The sequence below is a fragment of the Anser anser genome, assembly GCF_964211835.1.
Source record: "Anser anser genome assembly, chromosome: 5".
Lineage (NCBI taxonomy): Eukaryota > Metazoa > Chordata > Aves > Anseriformes > Anatidae > Anser > Anser anser.
In genome coordinates this window covers 62,395,036-62,422,014 of record NC_139725.1, presented here as the reverse complement: position 1 = coordinate 62,422,014, position 26,979 = coordinate 62,395,036, and the positions used below count along the sequence as shown (strand labels likewise).

At 43.4% G+C, this 26,979-nt stretch overlaps 1 long non-coding RNA gene across 2 annotated transcripts; it reads right to left on the bottom strand.

Annotated features, from left to right (window-relative positions):
- Positions 1-1,550: 1,550 nt before the first annotated feature.
- Positions 1,551-13,506, bottom strand: LOC310900001. 2 transcript variants are annotated; one of them, XR_014584768.1, is made up of 4 exons: positions 11,831-13,506; positions 11,669-11,711; positions 11,372-11,514; positions 1,551-3,058 (listed from the first exon to the last, which is right to left on the bottom strand). It is a non-coding gene; the product is annotated as an uncharacterized lncRNA (long non-coding RNA). The 2 variants fall into 2 exon arrangements; XR_014584769.1 differs by lacking the exon at positions 1,551-3,058 and having other exon boundaries at positions 7,674-11,514.
- Positions 13,507-26,979: the final 13,473 nt, after the last annotated feature.

Genomic DNA, 26,979 nt, shown 5'->3' with positions numbered 1-26,979 from the left:
GCCCTGTGGGCAGCTGAAAGGAGGAGAGTTGGGAGGGCAGGCAGGAGGCAGAGATTTTTAGGGGAGCTGCCTGGGAGAGAGCGGGGCTGGTCGGAGGGAAGGCTGACCCGGCATGGGTTGCACCCCAGCTCAGCTGCACCCTGTGCCCACATGCAAGAAGAGGATTCACTGCACCCCGGCCCCAACTTGCTCACCTACAAGGTCAAAAGCTTCTAGGGCAACCTGACAGACAGACGATGCAATTGCATTGCCTCTGCTTCCTCTGGGAGGCAGGCTAAAATGGCAAGAATATGTATTGAATATGATGCCTCATTAGTTAACATCAAAAATTCCTCTGAAATAATCATTTTTAACTCATTGCCAATTAAATTAAATTCATATATGCCTGTAGTAACATTTGGGTCTCTAGGAAGAATCGGTGTTCAATTAAAAGAGAAGCCAAACACCATTAAAACAGAAATGTACAGTAAGTGCGGTTGAATTCCACCTGTTCATTCCAGATGTTTGCAGTGATTCACACATCTAAAGGCTCAGTAAATAGAACTAATGATGGTTCGGAATATCTTAATACCACTAGCTGCATCACTTAAAAACGAAGCTGCTTAAACAGGGTTAGAAGGCATGCTGCTAAAAGCTCTGTAGGGATAACATTGCCCTTGCGGCAAACTACAGCTTGAATTTGCTTGAGGATCCAAGACTCAAGCAATTCTCCAGGGATGTGCCTCAGATTCCTGGTTTAGCAAAGGGAGGAATCTGTGGATTAGTATAAAGAAGAAAAAATTGAGTATGAAAAGAAAGATGGATGCTATGAATGAGACATGCAGCTCTCCTAAATATAAACCGAAAAGCCAAGTATCACCAGCACTCTGTCTGCTGTTCTTTATGCCATGGGCATGTATTGCTGCTCATATATATGTCCACGCAGGTGTGGCTGCTCTCACAGCATGTCTGTATTTATGCACAGGGAAGATGTATTTCTCCTTTTCTATAGCCACTCTGACTTTAAATTCTCTGGGTAATTTATTTATTACAGGGATCGCTCTTGTGCTCTTCCTGCAATACACGCAACCATAGCAGGGCAGCACTGCAGATCTGGGAATCTAAAGACCATGATTTCCTTGCATGGAAATGGTTCAAAATGGTTAAAGATCACTCTCTGAGCTAAATCCAGCTGCCAACAAATCAGGACTCGTGGAAATTCCATGCAATTAAAGGAAAGCCATTTAAAGAAGCTCTTCCCTCAGCCTGGGAACTAGGGAATGAAGTTGGGATTCCTGCAGATTGGTCCCCCATGTCCTTGGTCCCTTTCCCATTTGGTCACTTTTCCACTGAGGCTCCCGTTTGCATTCCCCATGGACAGTCCTAATTGGCAAATTACACAATCTTTGTAAGGACTGAGTATGCCTAAGATCTAGTGCACATCCATCAATTTGGTTAAAACTGGACCACAGATTAAAAAATAGTGGATGGAGAAGGCACAGGTCAGAATTGTTTTTGCAAACACAGCGAAACTGAGGCATCTTGTACCGGGGTGAGTTTTGATGGGCTGCTAGGAGGTTTCATTTCCACAGCAGAGGACTCTCTGCTGAGAAAGCCTTTCCCCCTCTTTAGGCTTTGGGGCGCAGTTGTAGAATGAGTCCTAGCCAGTTTTAAAACATTTTAACACCTATTTTATCTAAGAGCATCTCTGGTGTACAAGCATTTTGTGGTCTACAGTTCCTGACAATGTACAGGAAGAAACAAAGCCATAACTCCAAGAGGGCAGCCAGCCCAGAGGTCATCACAACAATAATCACAGGCTCTTGGTGGTATCTCCCTCTGTTTATAGGGGAAGTATCTTAATGCTCAAAACCAGGGAGACCAAGATGCAGGACCAGGGGGATTTCATTAGGCCACCTCTTTCATCCCCTGCCTTAGGGCAGGGTTAGTGCTAGCTAACCGTTCCTGATATATATTTCTCCAACCTGACCTTAAAATCCACCCACAAGGTCCTTGGACACTGTTCAGGGCTCCTGTTAATTCAGTAGTGTTAACAAAACACAGAATATAAGAGTAGGAAAGCACAGATTGTATCAGCCCGTCTCCGTAAGGACACGTTCGTCACTGCCTTGGGAAGAAGAACCAATATTTTGTCACTGTGATTCCTCACGTGCTCATGGCCACGTTCCCACGGGGACAACCCAGGGCTGGCTGTGAGGGTGGGTGACACTTGGTGGGAGCTGCCACGAACATGGTGGGAAGAGCGGAGCTGGGGAGGTTGGAGCCAAGGAGGGGCTGTGTTCCCCTCCCGTCCGCTGCCTCCACTCCCTCACACACACGATGTTTCTCCAGGCTGTGCACAGGGACCAGGATATGGGCCGTAATTAATAGGATTATTTCTTATGAATTCCTTCTTCTGTTTTCCTTAGGATGTTTTAAGAGAGCGGTAGGTTTGGCTTCCCTTTGGTAAAACGCCAGTGGTGTGCTTGTAGGGCTAGGGATATGACAACAGCTACCACCTCCCCATTAATAGCACACAATATGGGGCATGTTCTCAAATGAGGAGAGATAGAGGATGGTGTGTTACCATTCTCCTTATCCCATAAATTGAGATGGCCCCATCACTACAACACATATCCCACACATCAAGAAGGCCCCCAAGCATTGGATGTTCCTGGTGAAAGCAACAAATGATCCCAGTGTCGCACCCAGAGTGTGCTTTTTTGTGCACAAAGTTTCCCTGCAAATAGGATTTTGCAAAAAAAAAAAAAAAACACAAGGTTTTAAAACATCAGTTGTGCAGAGAAGTAGCACCTCAAGCCAAGGAGGCGCTGAGTACCTTTGCTGTTGCTCTGGTCTCAGAATCTTTTTTCTTCATTATTGTAATACAGCCTTTCATGTGATTTCTCTGTGTAACCAATAATGTTATTTAGCGTGCATTTCACAGGAAAGGTTATTTTTGAAAAGAATAAAGAAAATCCTTATCAACCTACATGCTTGTTGTAGGAATGCCAACTCTCTTATAAGTGCAGGCCCATCCATGCCTTTATTTTGATGTAAAAAATCTCCTGGCCGGCATCTGTAACATGTAAGAGGTATTGAAAACAGAACTTGATCTCATCTCACTCTGAAGACAGCAGGGCCTTTCTCCCCCAGAATAAATCCTAAACAAACCCCCCTCCTGGGCCTAGCTTTACTGGCAGCTTCAGCAATGAGAGATAAACTTCTGCCTACATTTCGTCTCCAAGCTTAGTTGTTCAGCACTTTCTTCCCCCTTACCTGACTCGATCCCCTGCAAGAAGCAATTATCCAAATGACGTTGTGGCTGGGGATAACTGAATATCCCTCTTGATATGATGCGGAGATATCACACCAACTTCTGTGGGTGGGTCTCAATGGATTTCATACAGTGTGCCTCAAAAAAAAAAAAAGGCCCTCAAAGGGGTCTTTGAGTCTGTCTCCCATTGTAAACAAAACTTGATGAAATGAAAGAGATGGAATAGCAAAAACTCATGCCTAGAAAACTCAGTTCCTTGACCAGGAGCATCTGAACCAGTTGTTATGTTCTCTGTTAAGTTGTAAGGAAGGTGTTATCCTGAGCGTTCATAAATGTCTAGGAGTCCCTGTCCCATTCTGTGATCATTGGTAGGTGGAGAAGGAGTCTCAGATCTCAAATGCTCATTCAGAACAGATGTATCCCATACCCCAAACCATGCTTCTGGAGAAAATGAGCTTCAACATGAGAAGTGTCTTCAATAATGAATGAAAGCTTGCCTCTGTTTTTGTTTTTGTTTTTTAAAGAAAAAAACATTCTCAGAAAACACAGCACCAATTTGATTGCAAGGTCAGTGTGGGGGCTGAGATCTGGTACGGTAAAGATCATTACCAGAAACTCTGCATGGCAAAGTCTACCCTGGGGTGAATGCAAAAGGAGCCTGGGGGGTGGCAGTGGCTATGGGTTATTGCTATGAAACCATGCTGTCAACCCATAGCAAAGCTACTATGACAAATGGGAAAAATGCAAAACCTGCTGAAGGGACAAGACATAGATTTTCTGTAATTAGTAGCTGATGCTCATTGATTTTTGAAATAGCAGCTCTTTAAAATAAGAACAGATTGCACAATGGTCACACTGGCCCAGAGAAATGCTCCTGAGATCTCGGGTCTGCTTCAATAACAGATAACAGTGACACCATCACGGCATTTAGCAGTATTGATGTGCGCATGCAATGGGCCAGGGACCACATCTAAAACCCCTTTCTACTTCAGACCAATTTGTGCAAATAGACTCAAACATTTCTGAGGTTTGATTGACTGAAGTCAGCGAGAAGGTCTCTGCTGACTCCACTGGGCTCCAGATAAGGTTCTTCAGTTCAGTAGCTTCCAAAATGCATCTGCTTTTCTGATTTAGTGCTATTGTTTGATGCAGGTCAAAACCAAATGAGCCTTAATTAGCTTCAAACAGAGTTCCCATGTTTACAACATACTGCTTTATGTTTCTGTATTAATTCGGGTATATACATTATCAGTCATCTGTGAACTTTGGCTTTTCTTAAAACACCCGTTTGTCTCAGAGTCCCTCACTAACTACAATGACACATTGCTAAATTCTAGAATAATCAAAGGTACACTAAAAATAGAGGAAATTCTTGTGTATTAGGACAAAAAAAAAGCATACAACTTCTTTGCTCACTGATGCAACCAAAACACCCAGGAGTTATTATAATGTGCATTCCCTTGACAGAGACTTTTATTTCATGCAAATTACTATGATTAAGATTCGAACACTTTTTTTCCATTTTCACACATTACTTAATCAATGTGAAGTACTGTGTAAAAATTGCATCTCTTCATAACAGTGATTTTGACCAAGTCAAGTGTTGCTGCTAGAATCCTAATCCAGACTTGTGATTCAATTACCATTTAGAGACTTTCTAAATTCAAATTAAGTTTACAAAACAAAACAAAAAAAAAAGAAAGGAAAGAATAATATCAATATAGATCATTTGTAGGTTTTATCAAAATAGCTTCCTGTTGCAAGGGAATGTAAAATGTTGGATTCTTTCTGTTTCATGTACTTTTTTAACTTAACATGAAAAATATACAGTGCCATATGGAATCTGAGCATTAAAATGTATACCTTGGGACACTTCTTGTTTATATTGCATAGTTTGTATTTTATAGCCAGCCACCCTGAAAGCTTATGAGAATATTTAAATTCTGGATGTAGGCATCTGATTGAAGCAATCACTTTACCACAGCTTCATGATTTACCACGCATTAGAAAGTCACTGCTACCCAAATATAACCCAAATAGGTGCCTTCTACAGTCCTCAGAGCTAAAATTACCTCAAATAGGTAAAAAATGTGTCTGTTAAAAATCTATCTCCTTTTGATGATCTACTTTAAAATTTGGATAGCGTATATGCATGTGCATGGTGAAAGTTGCACATGAACTGCTATAACCTTGTGGCTTTCAGTTGTATACCCACGTAGTCAGGCTGGCTATTTCCATCATTTGGCTATTTCAATCCTGTTTTTTTGGAACAAGTTCACTGCAGACTGCTCATGAGTGTTAAGACAGGAATAACTATGACGTTGGCCTGGCCCCTTACATGCCCATGCAATTTGGCATTGAAATTCCTTCCTCAAAGCCAGCAGCGCTGGTGGAACCAGAACAAACATTTCTGGGAGAAAAAAACCCCACAGCTACTTGACATGAAGAGTCCAGTCAGTGGAGAAGTTGCTGCATCCCTTGGCCCCAGAGATGACACGATCCATTCTGGAGAGCGTTTGCCTGGAATTCATAATGTAAAGCCTCTAGATTGTGGAGGCTAGCTAGAAAATTACATTTCCGTTAATATTTTGACTAATTATTCTCCTACAGCCACCTAGAAAGGTTACATGATCTCTGAAATCTGCTATGTATCTAGTATGCTAGCAATTTTCCTTCCTTTTCATTTCTCACAGGACAGAAATTAGACATTGTCATTCCATATTATTTGCGACATGTTGACATTATAATTTAAAAGGATGCAGCAGTTCTGAACAGCTGGAGAGTAATCCTGAACAATCCTTGACAGTTTCCTTTGGAGGATGAATGCCCCTCCCTGGAGAACTATACAGTCTCTTATTTTAAACTAACAGCTAATTTTAGACAGTTTGCACTCTTAGAAATGCGTGCCACAGAGACTTCTCTACGTGGTGAACAGCAGTGACCAGAGATAAGCACCCACACAGAAAAAGAGAGAGCTCTAAAATAGATTTTTCCTCTTCTGTGAGACATGACTTGTTTGCAGGATTGCCTGATGGAGCCAAAGAGAGACTCTCGTCGCCAGCGCTCCCTGAGACAGCCCTCCCTCTGCTATGCTCAGCTGAAAGCTTCTGGGGTACAGCAGACACTTTGGGACTGCTGTGGCTGACTTCTCAGAGACCTGGGGGAATTGCTTTAAGCAGAAGGGGTTTTTCTCCCCCCAACCCAATAGGTTTGGTGCACTGTGAATGAAACCCCTTGCTCCTGGAAGGAGCAGGGAACATTTTGCAGCAGGGTGATGTATCACCTCTGTCTCTCAAAGGCCTTGGGTGGAATGATATTGAGCAGCCAGGGGCACGAGCCAGCAGACACCTTGTGTAAAATGGAAACTAGCTTCATCTGGCTGTTTCTTGTGGGTGGTTGAGAGAAGGCGAGGTCTGGGACATCTCCTCCAGGAGGAAGGGAAGCTGCTGTGGCTGCCAGGCAGAGCCCTATCTCCTGCCCTTCTGCAGCTACAGTCTGGTCTTCAGGACTGGTTTCAAAGAGTGTGGGTGTTATTAGCCTGAAATGTGTTGACTTTTTTTTCCCTTTTTTTTTTTTCTCCTGTTTTCCAGAAAAATCCTTACTTGACATCATCATGCTCCTGGGACATCCCAGGCAAAGGCATGTTCTTTGCAGATCAGACCTCATGCAGGTGACCCAGCTGCCAGGTTTGGGGGGTGATTTTGATTTGCCTTCAGGTTACAGGTAGATAAAAACTGCTGAAGTGACTATTGCTTGGTTGTGTATCACGTTGTCTGAACAGAAGCAGATCTGCCTTGCAGAAGTCATTGCAAGGACAAGCAAGAAGAGGTCCTCAAATCACAGCAAAAATGTTTTTCTCTTGTCAGAGGAGCTGGAGGCACTGCCAACACAGAAGGGGAGCTCGCCAGAAGAGCTGGTTCGTGCTCTGCAGCTCATGTCTCTCCTGGGCAAGTGCAAGAGTAAAGTGCTGAAGAGCCAAACCCTTTTGTGCCATGGACAGAGCAAAAACCCCCTGTGTTCAAATAGGTGTGAGACTGGGTCAGCTCTGCATCATGCTCAGCCACATTTTTGCTAGATCTGCAGCAGAAATTAGTGTGGTCAGGGGTCTGGGCACTGACTCCTCTTCCATTGGGACTGCTGAAAGGCTCTGTGCTGTCTCTGATGGGTGTTTGGTCCATTCCTTTAACCAGTAGAATGTTTTTTCCATGCTGCACATCTCTGTGGGACAGGATGTCCTTTCTGAACAGGAACTGTGGCTAGCTGCAGAAAAACAATGTCTGGACTCGGGCTACACTCGATTCTGTGCCCCATGAAGTCAGGGAGAAATTCTTCACTGGTTTCAAGGACATCTTGAGGTCCCTTCTTCAGCTTTCATTTGGGAGTTTGCCTCATGGTTCCTACCTATTAAATATTTCTATCAGACCAGGGTAGTGCTCCAAAGAGGAGAGTCTGGCAGAAGAGCTCCTGGTTCTGATTTCTCTAATTAAAAACAAGTCCTCTCAACTCTCAAAGCTCTAATCTAAGCATAATACTTTGCAAGAGCAGAATACTTTCCTTGTAGAGTTTAGAGCAGCAAGCTTAAGAACCTGTATTTTGGAATGAGGTGATTTTAAAAACAATTTCACTGTATTTATTCTGCAGTTGGAGTAGCCAATAAGCCAAGAAAACCCTGTGAATGTAAAGATACTGAGTGGACTGATATAAATCCACTACTGCAAGATCTGTGTTGAGATGACTTGGTCACAGGAGTAATGTTATTCCTGTGAAGAGTCATTTGCAAGATCCAGACCTCAGTACAGCACGTGGAGGAGCTGAACAGGCAATACCCAGCGTTGTGCCTTGGGGCCTGCAGGGATGGAGATGAAGCTGTTCGAACACTTGTCTGTGTGCAGGCACTCGAATGAATATATAAAGTGTGTGTGCCAGAGCTGAAGGGCTTACAGGACCCAGGTGTTTGCACCTGATAAAAAGCCAGGAGAAGTGCTGTGAGAGTGCGGGAGTCTGAAGAGGAGAAGACAAGATTCGATCTCTTTCCCTGAATGATTCATTGCCCACCAAAAAAAGCAGAATCTGAACAGTATTTTGCACTGATCAGATCCCCCAGCTAAGAGGGGGACCCACTTGCAAGTATCCTGTACATGGGAATGAAGGGGACAGTGAAGCAAACTTATTTTCTTAGGTCCTTCAAATTTGCTTTCAAGCAGGAAAGCAGAAAAATTTCCAAGGCTGGAAATGCAAGCTCAACCACTTCCCTCCCCAGAAAGAATAAGGTAAAATACAATAAAATGGCTTAGCAGACTTTTAAAACCCTGATATCCCTATTGATTTTCCATGGAAAGCAGACAGTGATGAACAGTAACATTGCAATGCCCTCAGGTTGGTTTTCTAGTACCGAGATGCAGACTGTATCTAAGTAAATTTAGTTTTTCTAGAAATTGTGCTCTGGAGCACAAGTCACCCCTATACAAATCGTCCCTCAGACCAGCTCACTACTCTGCTAGCTTACCCATTGTATCTTGAAGTATGAAGTTGTTACAGATCTGTTTAATGGTCTCTGAGATAATCCAAGAGATGTGGTGGAAAGCTGTGACCAAGCCAAAGATGGGTAAGCCCTGCAAATTCTGTTCTTCAAATGAGGTCAGAATCCAATTCTAAATTCACACAGCTCTTTGTAAAACTTTCCTAGGACATCCTTATGGGGAGAAGTCAATGGCACTGGATGGAAGAAGGGCTGATAGAAAACATAAAATAACTCCTGCCTGAGAGCTCTTGAACCAGAAGGCCCTCAGAGCTAGTCCAGAAGACCTTCTGGGACCTCTCTTCACCCTCTCATCCAGCTGCTGGAGGCTTCTGAGAGCCTATCGACCCCAGTGGTTATTAGCAGAGCAGACTGCAGATATGAGGCTTGCTCCTGCAATGAGTCATTGATGATTGAGCTTTATGTGTGTCTAATATCTACAAGTGCAATTAGAGGCGTGGGCAATGCTGGCCCCATACAACTTTCCAAAACAAGGCTGGTGCTTTTTGTGAAGGAAAAATCTGTAGCTCACGAGAACCTCAAGATTTCCCCAGGGATAGAGATCTCTTTGCCTGTAAAAGTGCATCCTAAGATACCTTTCAAAGGTGAAGTGCTCTCCTGACTTGCTTTGTCCACTGGCAACAGAACCACCCCTTCCAGGATAGAAAGAAAACCAACAAGCCCTCCTTATTTTCTTTCACCCTCGCACATTTTCAATTAAAATAGATTTGTGCAAGCTATACTGAACGCGCCGCAAATCTTTTTGCATGGTTAAAGTTGATTAATTGGGGTCGGAAGTGAAAATTTAAAAATGGCAACAGCTAACAAAATACAAATAGCTTCTCCCAGGCCTTGCAGATGATGGAGCACAAAACGGGATGCCTGAGCTGGTTCTGCCTCGAGGAGGACCTGCCTCCTTCACCTTGGGTTAGACACTCAAGAGCAAAGCTGGGTGTTGGGGGGCGGGCTTGGCCTCAAAGTAATATGTATATAATCCTCAAGATAATCAATTTCTTACAGATGCTTTGTAAACTTTCGTGTTCAAGAGCGCAAGCCATAGTACTTTCTAAATCCCTAGGGGTTGTACTTGATATCCATTTGTTATTTCCTAATGCTATTCAATCTTTTTTTTCCCCGTTTTTTTTTTTTTTTTTGAAGCTTGCAGCAATAAGCCTGCGACTTATGTCGGCAGTCGCCACCGCTTTTGCCATTCCGCAGTGAACTTTGTGCGCGTTTTCATATTCCTTTTCTTACACTCCTGATAAAAGCATTATCAGGGAAATTCAAAAGCAAGCAGAAAACTGGCATAGCTAATTTAGGCTAATTAGTATGGCAGAAGCTGAGTCTTGTACTTCAGAGGTTCCCATGCCCTCCCATGTCTCCACCTGATCGCCTTGTCCAGCAGCAAACCCAGGAGGCAGCTCCAATTATATCATAACCTCTTCAAACACCAAGCCACTCAAGCTAATTTTATCCTATTAAACAGACTGAAGGATTCAGAAAAAAGGTTCTCCCCCAAAAGCTTCAATTACCAGTGTCCCTGATTACCATCTTTACAATCCTATATGCTACAGTTAAATACTTTTTTGCTTAGTGTTGCTTTCTTGATTTAGATGAAAAGCAAGTATTAAGAGCATGTCTTTTCAACTCAAGCAAGTGACATTCATAAAAAAAAAAGGAACCTCTCTTGTTATTAGCATGTTTAATCAAAGTCAAGTTTAGAACCGTTCAAAGACAATGTAATTGGGGAAATGTAAACATCCCCTCGCATCCGGTGGCATTTAAAGCAGCCACAGGTAACTGCCAATAACAGCAGCGATGGCCAAAAGCATTAGGTCTAGAAGAAAAAGAAAATAAAGAAAACAGCAGGATCTCCCAAAGCAAGGAAATGCCGGATGGTGATTTAAGTAAATCTCATGGTGCTAATCAGTGATAAAATTGGGTCCAAGGCATCGAGCTGATCTACTCTTCCTTACAGCAACACATGGTAGGTGTTGGCCTGGAGCATGCAGTTTGACCACAAACATTCACCTGGGGCAAAGATTTGCCTGGCCTTGGGGCAGCTTCCAGCCTTTCTTCCCCCTGCCCTGGGCTTGGTGGAGGCCTGGAGCCACCCCTCTGTGTCCCCACGGTGCTCCTTCTCTGCTGGCCATGCCCATGGGGACAGGGAGCTTGCTGGGGAGCCACCTTGCTATTTTTTTGGCCGTTGCCTCCTGCAAGGGGGCTGCAATCTTGGCTGATGACTCCAGGTGCTGCTATAATTCAAATAATAGTTGTAGAATCCAGGCTATTATTTTTAACAACAGAGAGAAAGAAAACATGCTGCCTGAGCACCAAACTGACCCTCTCCTGAACAGTGAACGCAGGAGAAATTCAGGCAGTGGCAGTACCTGGTAGGGCAGCATTTATGGAAACAACAGGAGGAAATGGATCACCTGGGAAATTAATCAGCGTGAGTCATAGCAAAAGCACATCTCTCTCTCTCTCTCTTTTTTTTTTTGTTCTTGTTCTTCAATGAAGAAGTGAACAAAAGACAAATGAACAAATTTTGCTTATTATTTTTTCCCACAGCCAGCAGTTGGTTTAAGCACACTTACGACTGTTGATTTTCATGTTTTCTTTCAGCATCATCCCAGCCTGCTAGCTCCCAGTCATTCAGGAGCTGGAGGTATTTGGGGGTTGGATTTCACTTCTGATCTACTCGTCCTTGCAGCTGAAAATGAGCATTTTTTCCTTCTCTCTAGAAACAAACAAACAAACAATTTATGTCATTTAACAGAAATTGAATGAGTTTCACCCAATTGCCTGCTCTTTGGGCAATATGGAAATGCTATTGTTTGGAGACAATGATTCTCATGCAAATGAAACAACAGCTAAACAAGAATCCTCCCTACCTCTGTTTGGGCCAATTTTCTTAATGTTTCAGCAAAGCTTAATCTGTTGGCAGAAGTGTTTAGGCCCATTAACAGCTAAAGTCACAGAGTCCACAACTCACCCTGCTGACAGTAAACAAGGAATTTGAGGAATGGCCCTCAAACAATGGCTAAGCCACAAACCATTTTGTCATCAAATGCTGTGAAAGGCATATAGGCTGATGATTTTCTTCCTTGGGTTACAAACAGTTTGAAAGAACAGCTTCCCTCCCCTGAGTCCCCAGCACCCTCCAGGCTTGGGTTACAGCTGTTTTATTTGCCTTTCCAGCCCCACAGCTGTGGGATGGGTTATGCAGGTGTGCTCCCGACAAATGAGTCATTCCAGGGCTTCATATTATTTATTTGTATTGACCAGCCTGGAGGCCAGGGCCCCCCTGTGCTCTGCATTGCCCAAACACGGGACAACGAGATGCTCTGTGCCCTGCAGGGCAGATTCTTGGATTTAATTTTGTTCAGGGAAACATTAAAAATTACTGCACACAGGTCCTTCCCTAACAGAGCTGTGGATGAACAGAGAAAATTCAACCCGGGGAAGAAAAATAAAAAGGTAAATGCTAAATAGAATAAACTGCTAAATAAACCCCGTGAAGGTTGTATCTCGCCTGCAGGGCTGGGATGGAAAGGGGATGGCAGGGATGCTGGCTGCTCGTCCCGCCACATTTCCCAGTTGGAGGTTTGGTGGGCAGTGCCAAAGGACAGCCCTGGTCCCTTCGCTGCCTGAATGGCACCAGGCGTAGCCCCTTCTCGTGTGGCAGGGGGCCACAGTCCAAAAGAGGGTGAGGACAACTTTTCACATGGAGTTCTTTGGAAACTACCACTCTGGAAGTGATGCCAATGCCCTTCCGATGCCAATGCCATGCCAACAGCATTTGTCTCCTGTGTGTTTTCCCAAGCTGAGCTATAAGGTGTGCCTAGCAAAGATGTTAAGAGCAGTGTGTTATAGATGCTGCTGTTGTGTCCTTGCCATGGTGGAGGGAAGGAGAAGGTTCCCGATCACCATCTCCCACTCAAATTGTCCTTGCCTGCTCTCTAGCCAGAAGGCAGTGCAGAAACCAGAACCAAAAGGCCGGGACTGTTGCTCAGACCAAGCTTTTTTCACACCCAAAGGTGACCCGAAGGCCACCAAAAGCATCACACTGGGCCATTCCCAAATGAGCCGTGGATGCTACACTGAGCTTCTGGTGTGCTGTAAGATTGTTCTCCTGGTTGGTCCCAGGAGAAACCAAAGAACACAGAGGTGAAGCAATGAACTCAGACTTGCTCAGGCTGCATCCAAACTACATTGCATCCACCAGTAATGGGATCATCAGCATTAGTGGGCAATGTGAGAGAAGGAAGGAGAAGAGATGCAGCCTGAATCCAGCTGCATGGCAGGACTGTCATTGTGCAGCTCTGAAATTCTCCACCCATGACATTCATTGATATTAAAGGCAGATGAAAACATAAGCATAGTTTTATTCTGCAATACACTGACTGTACTTTTCCCAAGATTTGGTATAGGCTGGTTCAAATTTTTCAACCCAAACATGCTTTCCCTAGTAAATTAGTTTTGCAGCAGACAAGATTCTGGATTTTATTGAAATACAAATTAAATAATACAGGTAATAAACCAAAACAAAATAGAAAATACCCTAAATAAAGTCTAAAAGCTTGTGGCAAATTTTTTTTTTTTTTTTTTGCGCATTTTGTGGTGTCATCTCTTAAAATAATTCCTAGTGTTTCATGGCAACTTTTAAAACTGAAAACTGTTATCAGTTGCTCTCTAAATGGTGTTATTCCTTTGTGACAACCTTGTTCCATTTACCTCTTTATACCACCATAGTCATAATGACACTCTTGATAATTGCTAATTAAATGTGGGAGGAAAGAGGGCTGTGGTGTTTTTACAGATGGGCATAGAGAACAACTCTGGTGAGGCCAAAGGCAAGCTATTGGGGTGAGTTCAGAAATTCATTTTTCTGTGCACCCTTCCACGTAACACATCCGTGCTGTGCCCTGTTCCCAAAGGTGGCACGCAGCACAGTTGTGCCCCGGGGAGGACCTCCTTGCAGCACCTCATACGAGCATTTAATGATGATCCTAGCTTCTGCCTGACTTCACGTTTGAGCTGATGGGAATGAATGGAGAGGCAGAACATGAATTAAATGAACGAGAGCTTAAAGCACAAGGAAAAGATGAAAACTAAGAGTTTAACATGGAGCAGAAGCCTTTATCAGCCATTCTTTTCAGAGCACAGTGATGTATTTTGCCAGAAGAACAAGACAGACAGCAGCAAGCCATGAAAGCCACTTTTTACTGGACTGACAACTCTTTTCCTTAGTGCTAATATACTAAGGACTCCTTATGATTCCCCATATACCAGCCAGAAGCACCCCTTGGAAAACAAGTAGAGTTTTCCCAGCAGATGAGCCTTTTGGTCTACGAGACAGTATCAAAGAGGAGATATAACTAATTTTTAAAAAGAAAATGAGGCGTAAAACTCATATTGAACTCTCTGAATTTTCTTGCCTATTCCTGACAGACCCAAAAATTTCTTGGAAGAGTTTCCTCTAAATTAAACCACTGCCTCAGCACCACAGCAGGAAAAAATAAAAAAAGATACACAAACACACCTGTATGTACATATATACACAAATAAAATGCTTGCAGTAAATCAGCTCTGATGCAAGGTTCCCTTTGGGCCTTAATGTACAGTTGAAACTATATTAATTTTTAGAGAAAACCTAAAATCCTCTGAAATTAAAAGAAATTTTTACTGTGACCACTGCTGTCCTCCAGATCAGGTTCATGCTTGCGGCCATCATCAGGTATGTGCAGTGGCTATGGGGAAAGGAGCAGACCCTGCAGGTCTTTTATTTTTTCAGGGTGCACAGCAGCTGCCAGCGTCCCTTGGAGTGGTGCTCCCTGTCCTCCTCCTCCCTTTGATTTTCAGGTCTTGGGGAAGCCTGATTAATTTAAGAACTTGGGTAGGAGATGTGAATGAATTATAAAAATTAAAAGAATTACCAGACAGACAGACAGACAAGCACAATTTGACACGTCTTGAGCACGTAAGGAACCTGACACATTAGCTGACTTGCAAGTTTTCACTCCTGTTATAGAAAGTCCAGAGATTTCATAGTTTTCCTTTTTGAAGGAGGCATAAATTACAGCTGGATATTTTGCTGATAAAATATTTCCTTCTGGGGGGGCTTTTTCACAAGTGAAAGTGCTCTGGGCATTCACAGCTTAGGCCCAGTTCATCAGAAGTTGCACCTGGAGAAATCAAGTCATGTTTCAGCCTACTAACTGAATATTCAGTTAATATTCCTGTGAGGTCCAGGAGCCTTTTGGTGTGCAGCTGGCCCCTGTGTCCCCAAACGAGGGGGGACGATGCTGTGGCAAAGTGAGACGTGGGCTTGAAATGTACCTCTTTGGGGAGAGGGTGGCATCCCAAGCACAAGGCTTTCAGGCTTGCCAAGTTCTCCACAGGGTGTTAGGAGCTTCTCTTTTGCTGCCTCAAAACAGCCACTCAAACTTTGCAAGTGCAAATATTCACCCCAAATGTGAGCGTGGCATGAATCGAGCAATAAAAGTTAATCGACATCATTAAATCTGTCAAACCAGCAGGTTATTAAAATTACCACTATTCACTCTGAAAATGGGAACAAAAAATTATGCTCCAGCTTTCTGAGCCTGTTTGTCTTGTTTTCCCACACTGCTTATGAATTACTACAGTGTATTACAATGTCCTCTATCCATCTTCATTAGCATTGAGAACAAATTGTATTGGGCTGTAAGGCAGCATTTTTTTTGGTATTGTATAAAAGTATATGATGTACAGAAAATGGGCAATTTAATATGAAAAGAATATTGTGCCTCAGAATTTTTATTTTCTAAACAGTCATTTTGGTTGGGAATTATTGCATGATTTGTGCATAATTTCTCATGGATAGTTATTTAAATATAAATAGGGGAAATATGTAATTCCATATGGTGGCTATCTACCCTTTCTTGGTGCCTCTCCATATTTTTAATAGTGCAATAAACAAAAGATAAAAACATCTCTAAGCCACACACTAGTCAAAAGAAGATAATTGTGCCTGTATGTGTTTATTGTAATTTGAATGTGCTTCAATTAACTTTCCTGAATATTTCCTAGTTCTTTTAAAAGAAACTTAAATTGGTTTTTATTTTGTGAAATTTGTTTCCAGTGCAATAAGGAAAAAAAAAAAAAAAAAGAAAAACAAACCAAGATTCCCTTTGTTTACCTCATTATGAATACATCCTATCCAGGAGCAAAGCTCCAACTCTTTATTCCCAACAATTGCTTTTTTTTTTCTCCTTTCTCACTTGCTTCTTGTTAGACTCTAGGTAAAAATATCACATTTCTAGTGCTGCCTAGGAAGAGACAGCTCATCGCTCAATATATCACATATCAAAGTGTGGTAAAACATGAAAATGGCAGAAAAGCAAACTCTTACACTTTTGCACTGCAGCCACTTTTAAAAGACGAGAATTTATTACCCTTTCCTCCCACAAATCGTTAGGGCAACTGAAAAAGGGAGGGAGTCTATAGAATGCTTGTTGTAATTAACCTTGAGGCTTTTATTTAAACAAGGTCAAACATTTTAACAGCTTTATAAATCAAGGTTGGGTCTGCGTGGCTCTATAGCACCAAGCTAATAACAAAATGCACATAGAATACTTATTAAACAGCATTTATTTACAGAAAATATATCCCGCAGGCTTCAGAGGCAGCCCCGCGGGCTGCTCCAGCTCACAGGCATGCTTAGGGACACACAGCTCCAAGCCCCAACCAAGCCTCTCCAAGGTGACTGCTGCAGCCTGGCTTTTATTAGGTGCTACCACGGAGCTAAGCCTGGGTGTTGGTAAATTAGGTCATTTGCCAGCTGACTGCATTTTTAGCAGGGCTGCAAAATTACAGGAGGTAGATTACAATCATCCCAATATTTCTGCAGTTTCTGTCCTTAGTTTTATCTGATTTTTCTTTACTTTTTTTTTTTCTCCTTCAGTTAGGTTTTGCTGGAAGGCAAGGAGCAGGAAGGAGCTCACGGAGTTCAGTACAAAGAGCCACTCCTGACTTTTCAGTGAGGAGCTACCCAAAAATGTTCATCAGTCTTTCAAAACAAGACTCTTGGATTCGCCTGAATATCTTGGGTTATTTCCCACTTCCTAAATGAAGTGGCCACCAGGAGTAATGTTTTCTGGTCTAGGAACATCACACTGGGCTTTTTATTTTGTACTCTAAATGAATGGTTAATTTTAAGTTGCTCATGTTCATAATTTCACATGTAGCAGATCATAATTAAGATCATAAGCCACAGCACCTGACAAGGCTGCTTGACATGACGGTCTGCTCCGCAGACATCCCTCACCAAAAATCCTCCCTTTGAAGTCAAGAGAAGGTCCACAGAGATGAGCAATGGATGCCCACTATTTATGTTACTCACCAGTCATAAAATGATGATTAGTTTATATAAATGATAAATGATGATACCCACCCACTGATGATTTCTCCTAAATATTTCTTGGATCTTAATCACATTATTTTAGCTCCACGGTGCTGGAGTTACACAGCCACTGAGGGGTACTTGGTATTCATCACGCTCCCTCTCTTGAACTTCATGTCTCCAGCTGGGCTGCCATGACCATCTCCCAGGAGGACCTCTGGACCCCTGAAAACATTGGTACAGCTGCAGCTGGGGTTATAGCCTAAAACTGCTCCCTTTCACCTGGCTCCAGCGAACTGCATTGCCTCCATCCAACACAAAACCTGTGCACGATCCCCCGTTTCAGCGGGGCCAACAGCAGGGACTGAACCGGGTGAAGAAAGAAACCATTTTTCCTGTGTTCACCATTTTAATTGACTTCTCCTTTCATTTGTTCCCCTTTGGTGCCCTCCGACTGCAAATGTTCAAGTGGCTGTAGTAACCCCCAGGAAAAAAAAAAAAAAAGTGGTGCTTAATGAGATTTTTATGTGTGGGTGTTTAAGTATCCGCATGAAGCAAATTCCTAGCCTCTTCTAATCAGAATGAGAAGGAGACCATGTGAGTGATGTGACCAATTATGACCGAGCACCCCAGAGCAGCTTCTGAATATTCACGCCCAATTGCTACTTTGGTGGAACAATTGGTTTGAACAGTTTGAAAAGGCAATGATGTCAAACGTGCGGCGTGATTAAACACAGTGAAATTACCAGCCGTTGTAGCTGAAAGAGAAGCTCTGTTCCCTCCCCAGGGCAATGCTGCTTTCAAATTTTGCTCTGGCTGGAGCAGGAAACAACATCCTCAGGTGGCCTCCTCCTGCACCCCCAAATTGCTCACTGCAAAGGTGTAGCTGAGCTTTGGAGGCAGCATGGAGCGGGACTTGCACGGGAGCTTTGATATGGGTGCAGAGAGCTGAATGCAACCTCTTCACCCTGACCCTCATGCAGAGCCACACTTCTACCCCTGGCAGCGCAACCCAGAGGCACATTTTGTAAGCACACGGTGCTGCAAATGTGATGTGAATTGGTGAGTTTTGGGGCCAAGCATCTGGGGGTTGAACTGTCAAGACAACAGCCAAAAGCCATGCCTTTTCCATTGGTATCAGGAGCACCCGGGAGCTCTTCCATTTCTGTGCAGACAAGGAGCACACCACACATGGTCCTGCTGCACGGTTCACACCTATTTCTGCCATCACCGAAAATGGCCTATTCCCTTTCAAAAAAATGACTATTAATCCCACTGTCCAGCTCCCTCCTATTATAAAAATTCACATACCACTGTAAGTTACAGCTCAGTAGCAACCCCAGCTTTATGAGCAATCCAAGTCCAAGCATTAGGAGAAGCAGCAGTTTTTTGTTGTAGTGCATGGAGAAGTGCGGTTCCCAGATGGCAGAAGGGAGCTGTGAACACACACGGGGAGAAAAATGTAATACATCCTCGGCATCATGTCTTATACCAAGCCCTTGTCACAGAGCATGGGCACAGAACCCCTGCCCGCCCCCGGCTGCTCCCATTTGGGGCCAGCTCTGCGAACAATTGCCCTGCTCCTGGTCCCCTTGGGAAGGTAACTGTGCACACCCATGTACAAAAAAAAAAGTATTTTTCTTAAACATCAACTCCCACACGTTTGTGCAAAATGCTTCTTAAACCTGACACACGAGTATCACTTCAGCAAAAAGCCTGCATAAAATCCTGCCTGAAACTGGGGAACTTTTTCTTTTCCTTTCTTCTCATTTCCTACCCAGAGATCTGAGCTATTTTTCCCTATCCATAGGCTCCCCCCACCCCCTCAAAAAAAAAAAAAAAAAGGCGGGGGGGGGAGAGACTGTATTCACTAATTATACATCCTGAAAAGAATTTGGTTCAGTGTAAGATGATCCTAGTGATATGCTAATCCTTTTTTCTGCTTGGTGCAGCCTGAAGCCTGTGTCTAACATTTTTTTCAACTGTATGACAATAAAAGTTGTGGCAACAAAAGAAATAAATGGGCAGCTAAAGAAGGTATAGCTGAAACACATGGCAGACCAGTTCTCTCCTCTCCTTCTGGCTGCTCTTTTGTAGGCTCTGGTTTGGTATCCTCAAGTCAATAGCCGAAAGCCAGCCACCTTAGCAACTTAGTATGACACCCAAGCCCTCTCTCTTTACATTCATGAATAGTCAGCAAGCAGCAGACAAAATAGAACTAATCTTTTTTGACAGAATTGTTCAATTTTAGGGGAAAGGCTTTTGAGGCACCTTCCATACATTTGCAGAATATGAGACAACAATGGCCACGATCACAGTTTACAAAAGGACGACCAGGGGTGTGAGCACACACACACGCACACACAACGGCCATTTCGATAAAATATCGCAGCTAAGTTGAAGTGATTGCAGGATACGGCCATTGTTAGGGGGGAAGCTGGCAGGCAAGAAAAAATAAATGAAGCAAAAAAAAAAATCTCCATTGTTTTGTTGCTGGTACATACACATCCCGATAATGCATGATTAGGGTTATTTGTCTTGATTAGTAGAAGTTAAGAGAGCTGATTAACATCCACTCTCTAATTTCCTGTCATAGGCTGATAACTTCATCTTTTTTTTTTTCCTTTTTTGGACCAATGATTCTTATTGTGAAATGCATTCAATCCAGTGGGTTCTCACCTGCATTTAAAAGCTGGTTTTGCCATTTCAAAAATCCTGTAACACAGCAGCCACACACAAGCCTAATATGTGCAGAGAAGGACATTCCTCCTTTTCCCTTTTCTCCCCTCCATTTAATGCAAGCCATATATCTATCTCCAAATATAGTCTGAGCAGGAAAGAGAAGGAAATAATAGTAATAATACTAATAAAAATCTACCCAGTCTATGGGCAAAAACAGAAGTTAGCAACATGGTCCATGCAGCTGCAACACTACATTTAAAATTCAGTTTACTCCTAGGAAGAGGGCTAATCCTGCCCCTGTAATTCCCTACAGCCAAAATGTACCCCCCTCCCTGAGTGACAGTGCAATGCAAAGACACTCGCACGCTTATCTTCCCCAACCAGATGGCCGACTTGGATCAATGCACACACGCCACGATCAATGGGAGCGATAAAGAATTAGGAAAACAGTGGTACATGCTCCCAGAAAGCTTGTACACTGCATAATTATTTTATGATTCTACACATGGCTACATGTGATACTGGAGTCAAGAAGGAAAAGGATAATTAGAGAGCCAGAAAGCACCCGTACTGCACTACACACTTTGTCAGTCAGCAGTTCCCACTCGGCTCAACTCACCGCCGTTATCTCCTCTCCTGCCCCCTTGCAAACAAATTTCGGGAATACGTAAAATATTAGGGGGAGGAGGCTTCTGGGTTACAGATACGGGATGCGGGAGATTACCATGCCCTGTGATACGACTACAAAAGTTTTTGGCCGAGGGCTGGGGTTGACCGCATGCCTTGGCGGGGACCATGCTGGGGTGGCATCCGAGGAGACACTGCAATGAGCAGGGGTGGCAGGTGAATGTTTCCATGGCTTTGTCATCAGAGGGATGTGTCCACAGCTGAACACCCTGTTCATTCAATAAAATATAGCTGTATATGTTGTCTCTGTTTTTTTTTTTTTTTCCTCCTTTCCTCCCAGCAGCAATTTTGTGATTGGCTCCTTGTATCCAGCCTATTTGCCACCACACTGCCGAGCAGAAAAGGGGGAGGAAAGGGCTGCCCCCCCAACCCCCAAACTGATCGAATGACACAGAATAAATATCAAAGCGCTGGATGGTTGCTACTCTGAATCTGGATGCCAAAGAGCACATGACAAAGATTAGACAGCAGAACAATGCCGGGCAGAAATCTGCCCTTGGTGGCAAGGCAGGGAGCAAGAAATCACCATGCTAAGCACTTTGCAAAAACACCTCGTCACTGCTCAATGCCGGGCATAACACTGCCCTGAAATTGCTGATGGGGACATTGGGAAGAGGAAGGAGCTGGGCTCCAAAGGCTGCGAAGTGGTGCTGCCAGCATCCCGAAGCTGTGGCAGCCCTGTCCCTCCCAGTACCCCCATGGCAGGGCCTTCCTGCTGGCCATCAGGCTGGTGGTGGGACCTGGGGCCATGGCACGGTGCTGCTGTGTGAGGGGAGAGTGGGGTAGGAGATATCCAAAAGGGAGTATGGAGAGTTCACTCACCACCTAGCAGAGGTGAGGACCAGCCAATGTGCGGAGGGGTGTGATGGAGAGATGGAGCTCAGAGAGGTGTGGTGAAGGCATCATCATCCCTTCCATGACTGCCTTTCCTCCCTGTGGCTCAGAGCATGTTGCAGCGGTGTTCTGGCTGGAGACCATGGTCCAGAGATGCCTGCCCAGGTCCTTCTGCAGGGACATGGTGGAGGGGCTCACTCCACATCTCTTCATCCCGGTCCCAGCCTGCTCCCTTGGTGTAAACCAGGGGCCGAGCAGCATCTTTCACCAAAATAAACAGACATTTTGGTGGTAACATGTCCGGGATGGTCTGTTTTAAATGTGGAGGTTTAAAATAAGGGAATTGGGGTCCATCCTGCTGGCATTTGACTTACATTAAGACCAGAACCCAGAGCCCTTGCCCTGACATGCAGAGCAACCTGCCCCTGATGTGCCCTCAGACTAAAACAGCCACCCCAAGAACACCCACACTTTGCTCTTCGCCTCCCCTCAGACACAGGGCACTGCATGGGCAAGGCGATAAGGACTATAGAAGCTTCAGCCACCTTGAACACGTCTGAAAGTCTGGCCTGGTGATGACAGATACCCGAGGCATGACAAGCCACACATTGATCAGTTCCTGCAGCTCCAGCCCCAGGTTTCTGCTTGTTCTTGAAGGTCTCCCATCTTACTGGGGCCCAAATGAAAACACATTAGGGCACAGTTTTCCCATCCCAGGGACAATGCAGCAATGTTTTCCTCCACTAAGATCACACAAAGATAAGACCTGGAGAGGAGGAAAATGAGAAAGAATACGGCTGTGCATGGGTCATTTTAGGCAAACATTCCCCACTGCTGAATCAGAACTCATGCAGTGCCAGTTTTGCCTAGGAGAAAAAAGAAATCGGGCAACGTTTCCTGCAAGCACCATGCTGGGAGGTGAGCAGCACAAATGGGGCAGGCTGGGATGTGAGTGAACACTGGTGGATAGGTGAGGTGAGACATACGACGGTATTAACTCACCCGACTCTTCTCCTCTTCTTTTGGTGGCCTCTGAAAGGAAAAGAATAAAGCTGATATTTAGAGGCATGCCTAGAATCAGTTGTACAGCAACATACATTCATATTGCATCTTGCTGAAAGTGCCATCTCCTTTGGGTAGCTCCTCCAGAGGGATCCGTAGTCCTGGCTGGCTGCATGTGGCACCTCTCTGCCTATAACCAGCCTGCTCTGATGGGTACGTAGTACTTGCTGGTGTAGATGGTCCAGATGACATTGTCAGAGAAGCATTATTCCACCTGAGCCGTTACACGTTGTCCCAGATCTTGGAGAGGCAGCATTCCTGGAGCAGGTGGACAAGATATAAATGAGTTTCCATTAGTTTGACCACTAATTCTATTTCAACTTTTTAATCAAATGCCTCCATCAAAAAAAAAATATCTTTTTGGGACTGATAGGAAATTTTTGTTGGTGATTTCTGTTTCTCTTGATGTATTACAGTTATATATGGAAAAAAATATTTTCTTTCTTTAAAAAATGCCATTTTTTGGTAAAAATTTTATTAAAGAGTTATCTCAAGCTGATTTTTTATTCTAAACAGGAAACCAAAATAATCACTTCTTTAGTTTTCCAAGTTTTTTCATTCCTTTTATTTTTTATTTTTTGTCAAAAAAAAAAGAAGCTTTAGATATAAAATGTAAATATTTCCAAACTTCTCATAAGAAATAATTGCCACCACTAATCATTGTTTCCAGAAAGAAAAGGTTCTTTAGTGACACAGGTTCTGCCTTTGGAGTTGGCATCACACTGGGTAACAGCATAATTAGAAATAGAGAGATGTAATAACTCTCCAGGTTGGAATAGATCTGTATGAGATCAGTTTTGCCTCACTTGGAGATGGACTATCCATTTCTGGAGTGCAATTTAATTACTTCTGTGGTAGCAGGTGGTAAGTTCTGCATCTCCCCTGACTGGCAAAGTGCCTCTTCTCCTCCTCAGCCCAGTTGCCTATGCCTTCGCTAAGTCCGTCCTCTTCCTCGCCGGGTCTGCCTCTGTTGCTCAGTATTTTCCTGCCGTAACAGCTACGATGGCCTTATGCTACCGTTTGTTTTGGTAAGCAAAGACCTAGAGACACAGCTGCAACCAAAGGAAACGCAGCGCGACTCAAAATAGGGTATTTTTTCCAAACTGCTATTAGTCAGCCTTTCTAATACAGAATTAAATATTCTAACAGATGCCCCAAATTTTGCCAGCTGCTTGTGATCCCTTAGGACAGACAGGAATGACTAAAACATGCAGAACTCCATGCCCATTCTTCTTTCCCTCGGCCATGCTTCTTCCAGAGGTTCTGGATCCCCTACGTCTCTCTAGGGCAGCCAGATCCAACATACTTCTGTGTTGGGGACTGCTGGTGAGCCTGGTCCATGCCACTCCTACAGTAACTTGAAGTCCACATACCATGGTCCTCACTCTGAGGCAAGATGGGAAGTGCAAATGTATGTCCTGTCATGAGAGAGGACTGAAAACAACCTCGGAGCAGGTGATGGGCTACTCACAGGCAGTGCCACCACAGGGCAGCACCTGAGCATCCCCCTCTGTGTGGATTTCTCATGGGATGGGAGCACGTCTAGTTGCTTAGATGTGGAAAGCCTCTTGAGATAGAAGTCATCAGGGTAGCTGCTACGGACAGGTTCCTGCAAAGGTCCTATTCCCCACGTCCACCAAGTAAAAGACAGATCTGGAACTATCTGCAGACAGATTCCCAGAACTCTGTCCCATGTTACAAAATGGGGGGAAAGAGACATCCCGGTGCCTCACACAGCTTATGCGCAGCATATCGTTGTGCTGCGAGTGATGAAATATGACCCTGATGTCACTTCTGTGACTTATAGGATTTGCTGAAATAAAAAGGAAATAACCTTTACTTCTCAGCTACTGAGACAAAAGGGGATTCAAACTGTCGCAGATGTAATAGGCTGGTAGAGAAGCAAGCATCACTTTTATTTCTGTCTTGTCTGTACATTATTTTATTTTATTTTATTTTGTCTCTTGCAGGACTACGTAGCATGTTCTCTCTCCTCTTCCATTATTTCCTGCTTAATTTTAGGTTCCAGTTTTGGTTTTGGACAATAACACTGTTATCAGAGAACAGTGGCTCGGACTCATGGAAGCTTTCAGAAAATACTGGTGCCACCTTCCATAAAACACTTTAAACACATGCTATTTGTTTTTAGTCTCCCTTCTGGTTTTACACACTACAAAGAGGACATTTAATATGTACAATAGAATTAATAGGGATGCAGTGTAAGCAGGACTTACATTCAAAATACACTTCCACAAAACAAAGGAGCAGCTGTGAAAATGTAGAGTCCACTGAAAAATTTTTACTTGGGTATCACATTTGCTAAAAGATTTACTCTGCAAAGTTTTATCTAATTTCCCATTCATTCAATTAAGCAGAGAGATAAATGCTTGGATCCCAAGAGATTTGGGGAAACTGTGCTTAGCTCCCCCTTACACTTGCGATTGAGACTGTCTTCAGCTTCATGATTATTGGTAGAAAGTCCATGTTTAGAGAGAGGCTCCATGCTGCTGACAGATGAATGCCTCCACCTGCCACAAAATTCAACAGGATTTGGGAATACTCAGGATATCAGAGATCTCTTGAGCATCAGGAAGGTTCAAGCCACTTAGGTAATGAAATGTCTTGTGAAAACTTGAAGTCCGTGATACAGTCAACAGACCCCGGGGAGTCAGGAATACTCTGCTGCTCCTTCACCAGAAGGGTGACAACTGGGTGGAAGGAGAGATTGAAAACAGAGACAGAGATACTGAAGACAGAGATACTCATCCCAAACAGCACAGTGCTGTGAAGATGCTTCCTGGTCATTCTCATGTCAAGAAAGAACATGGTTGAGATGTTTCCATGCCCACTACACAATCAATGGCTGGGAGTTACTGGCAGTGGTTGGTTTTAGGTTTTATAAGACCGTTGCCTCTCATATTAACCTGTATTGTTAGTATTTTCATCCATTTGGTGGCTCTAAACTTCTGCTTGGATTATTAATGCTTTGAGGATCAAAAAATCTTTTTTTTTTTTTTTTTTTGGATTTAAAAACGCTGTAATCCACAACCAGGTTGTAGTAATTCTGAGATATTTCTCCTACTGCTGCTATAACTACAGCTGTAACTAGAATTGACCATTTCTTGATACCTCAATTAAGAATCAATTTCTAAAAGCATTCTCAGGTCTGCAGAATTTTGCATATTTGGGCTTCAGATAGCAAACATGGTTATTTGACAGCACTAATACAGGGTGTTCATTCATGTACCAAAGCATGAAAACTCTGGGACTCTAGGCTTTCTTGGATTTTGATGTCTGTTGATTGAAAACACATGAAGGGAACTAGACAAATGATAAGAAAGACCTAAGACATTCTTCTAAATTTTATCAGAATTTTTTGATTAAACATATGTGAATGCATTGTCTGGTTTTAATCAGCTTGAAAACATTGTCAGCAATTAACTGGCAAAACAGAATAATGTTACATAGCCAAGCAAGGGTAATTGTGCTCATTATATTGCCAGAGATGCAGCTGATCAAAAAGAAAAGCACTGTTTTCCCTGAAGTTCATTTACAGTATTTAGGTGGAATCAGCACTGGGTTCATAGGCATTAATCAGAAACCACTTTGCTCAGAAACTGCTCACCAACCTGCAAATGCATAGCATGCTGTCAACACACACGATGGGTTTCCCACTGGAAGTGTGCATCTGTTTTTGCAAGGCTCTCAGTGCTATTTTTCCATTTCATCTGGAATATCCATATTTATCCCTCAAGAAGCAACACCAGCCTCTTCTCATTCTGCACTGTGGGGAGAACCTGTTGAGAGACAGAAGGGTGAATGGGTATCTCTGTGAATTGCTCTTTGGAGGCCAATTTATCTCGGTGAATTTACATGGAAAGAAGAATACAGTGGGACTTAATTACTACAAAAAGTGAAAATGCTAATTATTGTTTTACAGTGACACAATTATAGTCATCCAAAAATGCAAGAGGCAATGTCTCTAGGTAAAGACACAAGACCACCTGACCTGCTGGGAAAAAGGACAAACTTCAGGGCACACAAACCATTTTCACAGGAAAAAAAAAATCATCGTTTTTTATGGATATCTTCTAATTTTGGAAAAGAGATTTTGGCAAAGATATTCATGTTTGGCTTTTTCACTACTGTCTCATTGCAGGATGGAACAAACAGTGTGGACCACACTTAAAAATTACAACGCCCTTTTCAACCCAAGAGCATGCAACCCAGTAAATGGTGACTCCATAAAGAAATTGCCTGTTTTCTTTGGGCCTTGCTCTGCATGTGAACAAGGGCCTCACCCATTCCCCTTGTCCCTGCCTCTTATTTCCATAATTACCTGTATTGACTGTTTTCTGTGAATATGATGCCATTTAATGCCTCAGTTTATTCAAACTGGGTCTGCAGCTGCTAGAGTTCAGCATTGCACCTATAGCTTGCTTTAACAGTTCAGTACCAGCTTTCTTATCCAGTGTGATCAAGCTTTGGTTTTCTCCAGGGACACAACAACCTCTTCTCCAAGTCAGCAAACTTTCAGTTGTGTCAATACTTCCT